Below are 9,847 nucleotides of genomic sequence, written 5' to 3'. Positions count from 1 at the left end.
CCGAGCCCCACTTTGTGCTCCCCCGGCCATCGCTCCCTCGTCCCACCCCTGTTTTTCAGCCGTCGGTGTGAGAAGAGGTAGAGCTCGGTCTCGCCGGGGGCTGGGAAGGGCAGAGGCTGCAGCAAAGAGTGGGGCAGCTCGGAGATGGGTGAGCAAGCGGCGTGCAGGGCCCCACGGCCTCTACTACCACTGGTGTTTTCCCACGCATCCCCGCTTGCCTGGCCACCACAGTCGGACCTTGTGCAGAGTTGGTGTTCACCAGCTGGCTGATGGGTTAGTGGTGGGGTGCTCTGGGAGGGGGCAAAGGGCAGGCAGGGGTGGTCCCCAGGACATCCTCCCCTGCCCAGGCCTGTATGCTTGAGCCGGGAGCCCATCTGAAGCCCCCCGGAGCAGTGGGGCGATGAGACGCACGTGCTCTCCCTCCCAGCCTTGCCAGAAGTTGCACACGTGAAACGCGGCTTGCTGAGTTCCCATGGCATTATTTTTGAAGTTGTTGATTCTTTATGTTGACAAAATCCTGGGGCAAATGAGCTCCTAAATTCCTTTGCCAGACAGAGAATCAATATATAAACATGATAATATTTACCTTTTGGGGTCTTAATTCTGCCATTCCCTCTGTGTTCAGTGGGGCATTAGGATGAGCAGAGGAGAAACTTAAGAGGGTGAGTTTTACAAGCGAATGTCAGGTGACTTATCTCAGGGGTCCCATTTTAAGCGGACCAGAAGGAGCTTGCTGCTAGGAATGTAGATGGTAAAAACTGCTGTGCAGTTTAACAGCTATGGTTCTCTTGAAAAGAGGAAAGAACAGTTGTAAACGGGCTTGTAAAACACTAGTTTTAGTTGCAGGAACTCCAGACCCACTGCCCCCCTCAGGGCAGCCCAAGCTGAGAAGAGCAGCTCTGATTTGAAACGCTTTGCAGCCTGAAGCCTGCCACGGAGCTGCCAGCTGTTGCTTGCCAGTGTTTTCTGCTTGTTGCTTATGAGGTTCACAGTGCCAGCTCACCTGTTGCAATGGAGCATTAGGGTTGTCTGTAGTACGTAACAGTAAGGAAGAGCAAGGGAAAAGTGTCAGTTTCTCAGATCGAGCCTTTTGGTAGGGGTGGCTTTGTTACAAGATGATCTCTGAAACATTTTTCTCATTCTGGCCACATTCTCCTAAGTTAGTGTTGTACTAGGAATTTTCTGGCTATTGTGTGGTTATGACATGGAATTTTGCCCTCTTTGTAGTAGAAATTGTTGAAGATGTTACTAGATGGCAAAAAGCTGACATACCCTTCTCTTTTAAAGTGATCTGTTTCACTTTGCTGCACTGTAAAACAATGTAATTTGAAGATTTGCTTTAAGTACTAGTAGCAGGAGACTTATAGGGACCTAGATGTAGTAATTGTGCCTACAGTGAAGCAAAGGTGGTAAGGAAAGGTAAAGAAGGAACTGCTACTATGTACATTTGCAAACAAATGTGAATGATCTGCCAAGCAAAACTGGGAGGATAAGACTGCTTGGAAAAGCTGGCAAATGTGGGTATGCATTTATCGCTCTACATCGGTCTACCTGTGCTCTGGCCATACTGCTAGTTCAGCATGACACACTGCACTAAGGATGCTGGTGACTAAAATAAACCCTTCAGGCTGTGCCAGCTTTGGGGGCAGTTATAACTCATCCTTCAAGTGCAGCTCTTTCCTGGCACCGCAGGGTGTGCACATCCTCCCGGCTTCCCCCCGCTGCCGTACAGGGCTCCTCAGCCATGGATTTCTGCAGTGACCCCCTCCTGTCCCTTCTGCAGCTCTGGCACAGGGTTGCTTTGATCTGAGCACCTCTTCCCAGGCCAGTGGTCTTCAGTCAGTCTGAAAGCTTTAGAAAAATCCTTTTGTACTAGCTCCTTTCCATGACCACAGGCAGCACCTAAAAGGGAGGGGAGGAAACAGGAGGCATAAGAGCAGAGGTCAGAGTTCCCAATTCATCCCCTTTAGGGGTTTCGGCACCACCCGGTGACTAAAGCAATGAGGGAGGTGGGAGGGAAGTGTTCAATTTGAGCAGGCTGAAATGACAATAATGAACTCCACATGCATGTCGTCGCTGCCTGCATGTCCCACCAGATGGAATTCCTTCTCTTCTCCATTCACCTGCTCGGTGCTGCTCGTGCACGGTGCGGCTGTGGTGTAAAGGGGGTTTTGGTCAGGAATTCTGAAAGAATGCCTCTTGGGACCCTCCAAGAGATTTCCATGTGCTGTGGTGGTGAAGGGATGTTTGCTTGACTAAAGACCTAGTGTAAACATTAATACAATCATCTAGTCAATGAGTTCAGTCAGTTCTGTGTTTTCTGCTTGTTTTCATTTGACATTGTAGAAGACTTTCAGGAAAGGGAGTTAATTGACTTTAAAACGTGATAGTCTTAAAATGTCGATAATCGTCAAGCTTTCTGAAATAATGCTGCCCTAAAGACACTTGCAGTGTTTTTGGCACAGCTTGTGGGAAGGCTCTAAACCTTTTCAAGGAGTTTCCTTTGCTTTATTCAGGGCTCTTTGGCAGAAAACAGCATTTCTAACTGTGGGGGGCTTTTCAGTCTGCAAGGATGTGATGCACAACGATGCTGAGGTGTGCTGAAAGGGACTCACCATGGAGGTTTGCTTTCCTTGTCCCACTCGCTAATCAGCATGGGCAATCCTACCTTGATGATAATGTCTTGAAGATGAGGCAAAAGAGATCTTATAGGCTTATTTTTCTGATCAAGCTTTATTGAAGATGTTTGTAGCTGTCTGTCTTCCAAGACAGAGATGGCTCTGCAAAGGCATAGCCATGTGCCCATGTTCCCCATCCCGCCCAGCTGGCTGGAGGCTGTTCTAGAGACCTGCCAAAGCTGGCAGGGATTGTACACTGCTCTCGGAGTGAGGCAGGATTGTAGACAATTACTTTGTTTCAGGAGATTAGTTCTATAACAATAAGGAAAGTTATTAGCATTAATTGAAGCTATTAAGGACCTTAGAATTTAAAAATGTGTAACAAACCTCACTGATTTCAAATCAGTGCTGCTTTTCCTTTGCACGTTGAATTGCAGCGCTGAGCTACGCTTGCCTGAGCAGTGTTGGTGCTTACCGGAGGTCTTGTCCTCTCACTCTTCCAAGAGTTGGTAACAGATCAGGTCTGAAGCTGTTTCATACCTGAATGTCTCTGAATTAAGTGGCATTCTCTTTTTATGTCCTGCAGTTGTCAGTGACCATCTGCCCCCGTGCTTCTTTATCCTGTGGCGTGTCTCTCGTGCATGGTGCTGCGCAGCAGAGGGGAGTTGGCTAAGCCCAGGGCTCTCTGTGGTTTGGGTGACAGTTTGTGTTGTACCTCTCTGTATGTGTCTCTTCTGTGTTTATATATATGATAGCATTGGACTTCAGTGGTTTAACTGCAGCTGAAGGCATGTAGTTTTTAGAATGAGTTGCTGTTCCCTGCAGAAAAGACACCTGGTGAGGTAGCACCTGCTTAACTCTGTGTGAGCAGTTATTTGGTCTGCGAGGACAGCCCTGGTAACAGCTTGCAAGCATGCACTTTCCTTATCTGAAATACTAATTTTTGCCCCCCATTTCCTGCCCTTCTTACCTCATCCCCAGTGGCCCAGGCTGGGTCACGCTCCCTGTGGTTTTCTGGTAAATTAGGTGAGGAGAGCTGAGGTTGGGTCATGGAAGGGCCAGATAAACTGGGACAAAGCCATCTGCTTTCCCCGAGGCAAGCCTTGCCAGTGGGGTGCCAGGCTAGTCTTTATGCTCAGGGGATACTTCAAAGTTCCCGTTGACATGAGCAGGAACAGGATCAGGCCTTGCAGGTCTCTGGAAGCTGCCCTCCATTCAAACCTTCTCCTTATCTCTCTCCCTTTGCAGTTTGCTCTGATAGTGGCAGTTTTATGTTCTTTAAGCTGCCTTGCAACTTCTTGTATTGCTGAAGTTCTTTCTTTGGTGTACCTTGGTGATGTCCACGCCTCTCCTGCTCTGGCAACCTGCTGTCTCTGCTAAGCCTGTGGCTCTCAATTGCTTTTTAATTAAAATCCTCTGCTGATGTCAGAACTTCTCTCTTCCCTGTAGAGACCTGATGCACTGTGTAGGAGCCTGATTTGCTCTGAAATAGGAAAAGCTGGAAATGATTCTCATCAGGTTTAGGTCTGGCTCTAATGAAACATCTAGTGAGCAACTGATGCATCAGAGGGGCTAATCACACTTTTAACAGCAAACTTAGTTCAGCTGTTGAAGTGTTAGCAGCCCAGTGGCAGCTAACGCATGCAGGCTGCACAGCAGTGGGGAGGGATAACAGCAGCATTACAAGTGTGGCGCAGCTGATCCTAATTTTTAGTCCCCTCTTACTAAACTTCAATTGACTGTTGCCCATTGATGTGAACTTTGTGTTCAAAATTGTTTTCACATCTGTGGCAAGAATTTAAAGTATGAAACCACTGTATTTTTTTTTTTTTGTTATTTATCCCCATTTTGTAACCTTGCCTCACTTCTCCCCCCACCTCAGTGTTGTGTATTGTGCTGCAGAAATTTCCACACAACCTGTTGCACCGGTTCCTGTTAAAGGTTTGAGCCGAAGAGTTGGGTCAGTTTTATCTGGTCTGCTCTCCCTCCTTGCTCAGTGCATGTTCAAACGAGCCTTGTCCTGACCTCTCTGTTCAGCGGGAGCTTCCTGAATGGGCATCAGGGTTACCTGGATGGTTTCAGCTGCCCTTTTCTTTGGCCTTGTGCTTGCCTGTCCGCTATTTTCATATCTCTAGTGGAGTTAATTAAATGGTGTTCTTGTTCAGTACAATTTGAGTTGCATAATTGCCTGCAAATAACATAGCACATGGCTGTGGGGAAGAATGATGTGAAATCTCCGTCTCCTTTGCACTGAGATTCCTCCAGAGTTTGGGGCATCTGGAAAATCACATGCTCTGTGGTGGCTCTGTCTTGCCTCAGCCCTTGTAGGGGTGCAGATGGCGTACGCAGGAAGGAGACTGCCTGTCTTGAGATCATGTACCTGGTGTAATATTAAAGCTGGCTGCAGCTGGGACAGGCAAGGGCAGCTTGCTTGCCTGGGGATAACTGTGCCTTTAAAAGGAAAACTGTCTAACAGAGTTCCCTTCTAGGCTGCTTGTAGCAGCAATTTAAGTGACAGAACAGGGCTTCACAAAACAAATAACTTGCCGATATTCAGGGCTATTTGCAGGTTTCTTTAATAGTGGGTCAGATTCATTTGTGCATTAAATGGGAAAGAAAGAATTGCCCCTAACAGCTCAGGTCTTTGTCTGATCCTGCTCAAGAGGTGCTGTTAAAGTTGCAGAGCTGTTTTCTCTGGCAGCGTGTCCATGGAGCTGACAAAGCCACCCGCACCACAAAAGCAAGACAGAAAAGTGATTGCAGCTAGGTCCCTGGCCAGCTGACAGCAGGGGCTGTCCCTTTCTGGCCTTGCATTGCAGCTTCACCAGCAAAAGGAACTTGGCTGCTAGACTATTAAGCTTGAAAATGTAGCTGAAAGGACTGTACTTGTGAAATGAATAGGTTGACAAGAAACAGATTGTGGGGAGTTGGGCAGAAGAACTGCCAGTCTGGGTCTGTAGGAATGACTGAATGGTCCAGGTCAGGATCTCTGAGTGTCAACAGGGTTGTGAGTGGCAGCCTCAGCAGAGGAGCTGGTGGCCCTGGAACTTGGGCTGCTGCTTCCCATTGCGGTGCGGCTTCTCCCTTTGCATACTCTTCTGCATCTGGCAACCAGTCCTTTGTGTCTGGGTCCCTTTGCCAATGCTCAGTGCCTATCTGAAATACAGAAGGGATGCTTCTTAGAGCAGCCCAAATTCTACACTGGGCTGTTGTTGTGGGGCTTTTGAGCTTTTTCTTGTTCCTTTTTCTGTCCGTGCTCTAAATTGATGCAAACAAAAAGTTTAATATATTGATTTGCATTAGCAGGCTTACACCCTATATTTTCTGAATTGCTGTGATACCTCTCTGCTTTGTGCCACGTTTTTCTGGCTACAGTTAAATGTTATTTTTGTACTTTCCAACAGGGCCAGTACTGCGACATCTGCTCCTCCGCAAACAGCAACAAGGCCCACCCCATAACAAATGCCATTGATGGGACAGAGCGCTGGTGGCAGAGCCCCCCTCTTTCCCGGGGGCTGGAGTTCAACCAGGTCAACGTCACTTTGGACCTTGGACAGGTAACCCAAGTCCTTCTTAGTTATGTTGTAGACCATGCTGGCAAGGACCTGTCCATCTGCTTCTAAAATCCTTCAGTGGTCCTTGCTGGAAGGGTGGGACAAAACCCGCTCATTTAATGACAGGGCAGGAGGTTCTGGTTAAAATATGGAAGGGAAAACCTCGTCTGTCTGTTTGTAGTATTAACTGCAGTCTGTGCTATTTGCTGTTACTATTTAGGTTCTCCCTAAAATTTGAGTTACTCACGGAAACCTACTGCACTATGCAGGTGCCATTCCCCTAAAGCAGGTACCTGGCTCCCAAAGGGGGATGGTTAGCAAGGCTTCACCCCAGAACACAAAAATACAGCCCTGAGGAATTTAAGGTTGTGCTGTAAAACTTTAACTGGTGTGTTTAAAACTCTTTAAAAACAGCAAGTCGGTGCTGAAGATCTTCCTATAAAAGACAAAGAATGACAATGGATGTTTGGTCTCTAATGCTGGCAAGTCAAAGGCAATTAACATTGTAATAGCACGGCTGCCAGCCCCCACCACCTCCTCTGCTGCTCCTATTCATCTGCAAAACTATCCCTCTGGAAATGGGTTATTCTCTCAGACTTTCCTCAGCTTAGAGAAAAGCAGCAGAAAAGATGTCCTGGCTGAAGCTGCAGAGGCAGGAAGGTTTTATAAGCCAGAGACCTGAAGGGCTGCGGAATGTGGGTGTGCTTTCTGGTATGGGGCCATTGCTCCGGCTGTTGGATGGGGAAACTCCCCAGTCCTCAGCTTGGGGTAGGGGGTGTGTGAGACACCCCTTCCTCTGCAGTGCCAAGCAGCCCCATCTCTGGGAGCAGCCCCAGCTGCTTGCTGGCAGCCATTAGCCCTTGTGATTCAGGATTTGGGGCATTTGCTCTGTAGTCTATGACAGTTTAGCAGTTAACTACTGAAGTGCCTCCATGAACAAGTAAGGATGGGCTTTCATCTCTTCTGCTGCACTTCCTCGAGCTCTGCTACCAGCCCTGCAGCACCAAAGGCCAAGTTTGGGTCCTCCTTGGCTGGAAGGTCTGTGAGATGGGGCAGGTGTGCAGCTTTGGACAGCTCACCTCTTGCATAGGAAACCTGGCTGCTGTGATTGCTCAGGCAGCCTTTCAGGGGCTGAGTGCATTGCCCCTTTATTTGGGAGTTTGCACTGATTGTAGTGATTTCAAGCCTTCTTGGGCACTGAAGCTTTGCACTGACCTTGCAGGTGGCTTTTTCACCCTCTCTGGTGGAATAAAGGCTCGTTTGTCACTACTGTTTGTAAGGCATCTGACTCCAAATTTACAGCTATAGATACCTGGGATGTATTGATGACGATACCTTTCTGTTAGATGCCTCAAACCCACACTTTAGTCCCCAGGATTGTGTCTGATCTGCTCCCTGCCCTGCTGTAGCACTCGCTTGGAGCCTCTCAAACACCGCCACGGATTAGTTCTCTCCCATGAGTGCCAGCTATCTAAAGCTGTGCTGTTCACGGCACTAGCAAAATATCTCCTAACGCCCCGGGCACATCATGCATCGCATAATAGCTGTGTGGGCAAAGCCTCCTGGGGCCGCACACAGTGTGCTGATCCCGTTAGCCAACGTAGGTGGCATCTGCTGTGTCTCTTAGAAACTTCCCAGCTGGCAGGGGTGTGCTGGGTGGGTGGATCGCTTGCACTCCCTCCTCTTACCAAGGGCCAGCCTGTAACGCGGCTTTCTGATCGCTCACCGCTTCTCTGGAAAGGGATTTTCAGAGACCAACTTTCCTTGAGAGCTTCTCCTCCTCTTTGTCATTCTCTGTGGCAACTTTCTGGCTTTAAGCCAGAGCTAACCCAGCTGTGCTGTGTGCTTGCAAGCTGCTGCATTTGGCTTACCTGGGGATTTGCAGCCTTCAGAGCTGCAGTGCTGGGAGCCAGAACCTGGAATAATTTGGGGGGGGCTGCAGTACTGCTAAAACTGAGCTGGTGTAAGTTTACCTTCTCTCTCCTGCCCTCCCCTCCCAAGCCTCTGTGTTTGCTCTCTGTACCCTGGGGGGTGGGGTTGCACCATCGTTTCTGCAAGGTTGGTAGCAGAACTTGCACGTGTGGTGCTGTTTGCAGTTGCTTCACCTGGTGGGGGGTTTCTCTGGGCTCACAGATCCTCTGCTTCCCTGCCACCTTTGCAAAGTAAGCGGTTGCCCAGCTGGTCTCAACAGGAGCCCAAACCTAAAGCTTCAGCCCATTCTTCTTTATACATGCCCTTATTGTATGTAATTGCTGTAATAACCTGTTTATGCTCCTGGTGAGAGTCAGTTCTTTGCTTTTCCCTGCTTTGTTTTGGTATGTCGAGCAATAGAAACAAGATGAAATGTTACAGAATCGCTAATTTCCTCCTTTTGAAGTTGAGGCTGGTTGAAAGGATGGAAGATAAAAAGAGGAATTCTTGGGACCCAGCGGGGTCTGCAGGGCAAGTGCTGGATCAGGCCGGCGTACCTGGCAGCCAGGCTTTGCAAATTCCTTGGATACCTGTGAAACAGCACAGGTAACACCCTCAAAGGCATGTCTGAGAGCAGGGCTTTTCTTGGCTGGCAAACAAGGCTTCTCCTTGCTCTATGTAACCCTCTAGGGAGCTCTTGGACCAATTAAGATTTAATTTAAGGGACTGATGGCCAGTAAAAGCTTTTGTCCCATTTGGGGGATCATGAGTGCTTGGAGCGCTGGTGCTGATGGCATGGTGCTTTGGCGGGGCACGGCAGGGGCTGGCACAGGAGGTTATGGTGTCAGCCCCCTCCCTTCACTGCTGTGCTTCCCTGCTGTCTTTGTCCCTTTTGAGCCATAAGTGCTTAATTACCAGCTGGAATCAGGTTTCTCCAGCATTTGGCAAGGCTGTGGCAACTGGGAGAGGGGCAGTTAATTAAGCAGCCTGTTGGTCTTTACTTTTGCTGGCTGGGAGCTTGCTCTCCTCAGAGGGATGTTAAAATCCTATGGGAAGGAGAGAAGGAGGAATATTCACAGGCAGCAAATAAGTTAAAGAACGGCTCAGGCTGGCCACCCAGCTGGTATGAGTATATTAAACATCGCATCATGTCATCTTAGTGCCAGCAGTGGCCTAATCTTAACGGCTTCATCAGATGGATCAGAGCTCCCACCACAGCATGGGAAGAGATTGTGTCTGATTATCTGCTGGGGGGGTCGGATCTGAATTGCTCCCACTGGTTCCGTGTCTGTTCCTGCCTCCTTGGGGAGGAGTAATTTTTCTGTTCAGAATTGGTGGGGGGAAAAGCTGGAAGAGGAGGAAAAGTCATTTGAGGGTTCCTGTGTCAGACCCGTCTCTGAGTGCCAGAAATATGGCAAACAGCTCCAAGGAGGAAAGTTAAATGGATTTTAGGAGCTGCTGGGGAGGGAAGTATGAAGAGGGAATTTTTTTTTTCTTGCTTTTAATGATGATGTTGTGCTTAAAGCTTTAGTATATTTAGGATGAATGGCTGCGCCACTGCACAGATTTGCTGCAAAATACAACATCACGGCACCATGATGAAGCACGGTTCAGGTTTCGCAGGGTGGAAGAATTGAAGGGTGCGACATGCTGGGAGGACACTGTTGTGTGTGGTGGTATTGCTGGACAATCTGGACTTGTCCCCAAAACTGGCTATCCTGCCTGGCTTGGAGGGCAAAGGCCCGTGTTGTGATGGAGGCTCCT

At 48.7% G+C, this 9,847-nt stretch overlaps 1 protein-coding gene across 1 annotated transcript in view; it reads left to right on the top strand.

Annotated features, from left to right (window-relative positions):
* The first annotated feature begins 6,028 nt into the window (after positions 1 to 6,028).
* LAMA5 (laminin, alpha 5) overlaps positions 6,029 to 9,847 on the top strand; it is an 87,156-nt gene continuing 83,337 nt past the window's right edge. The window contains 1 exon segment of the mRNA XM_009579493.1: positions 6,029 to 6,175. The gene's annotated coding sequence lies outside the window, so the exon portion shown is untranslated.

Source organism: Fulmarus glacialis, unplaced genomic scaffold (assembly GCF_000690835.1).
Source record: "Fulmarus glacialis isolate BGI_N327 unplaced genomic scaffold, ASM69083v1 scaffold39346, whole genome shotgun sequence".
Taxonomy (NCBI): domain Eukaryota; kingdom Metazoa; phylum Chordata; class Aves; order Procellariiformes; family Procellariidae; genus Fulmarus; species Fulmarus glacialis.
Note: the sequence above shows the minus strand (reverse complement) of the source record. Positions and strands in the feature narration are given on the sequence as shown.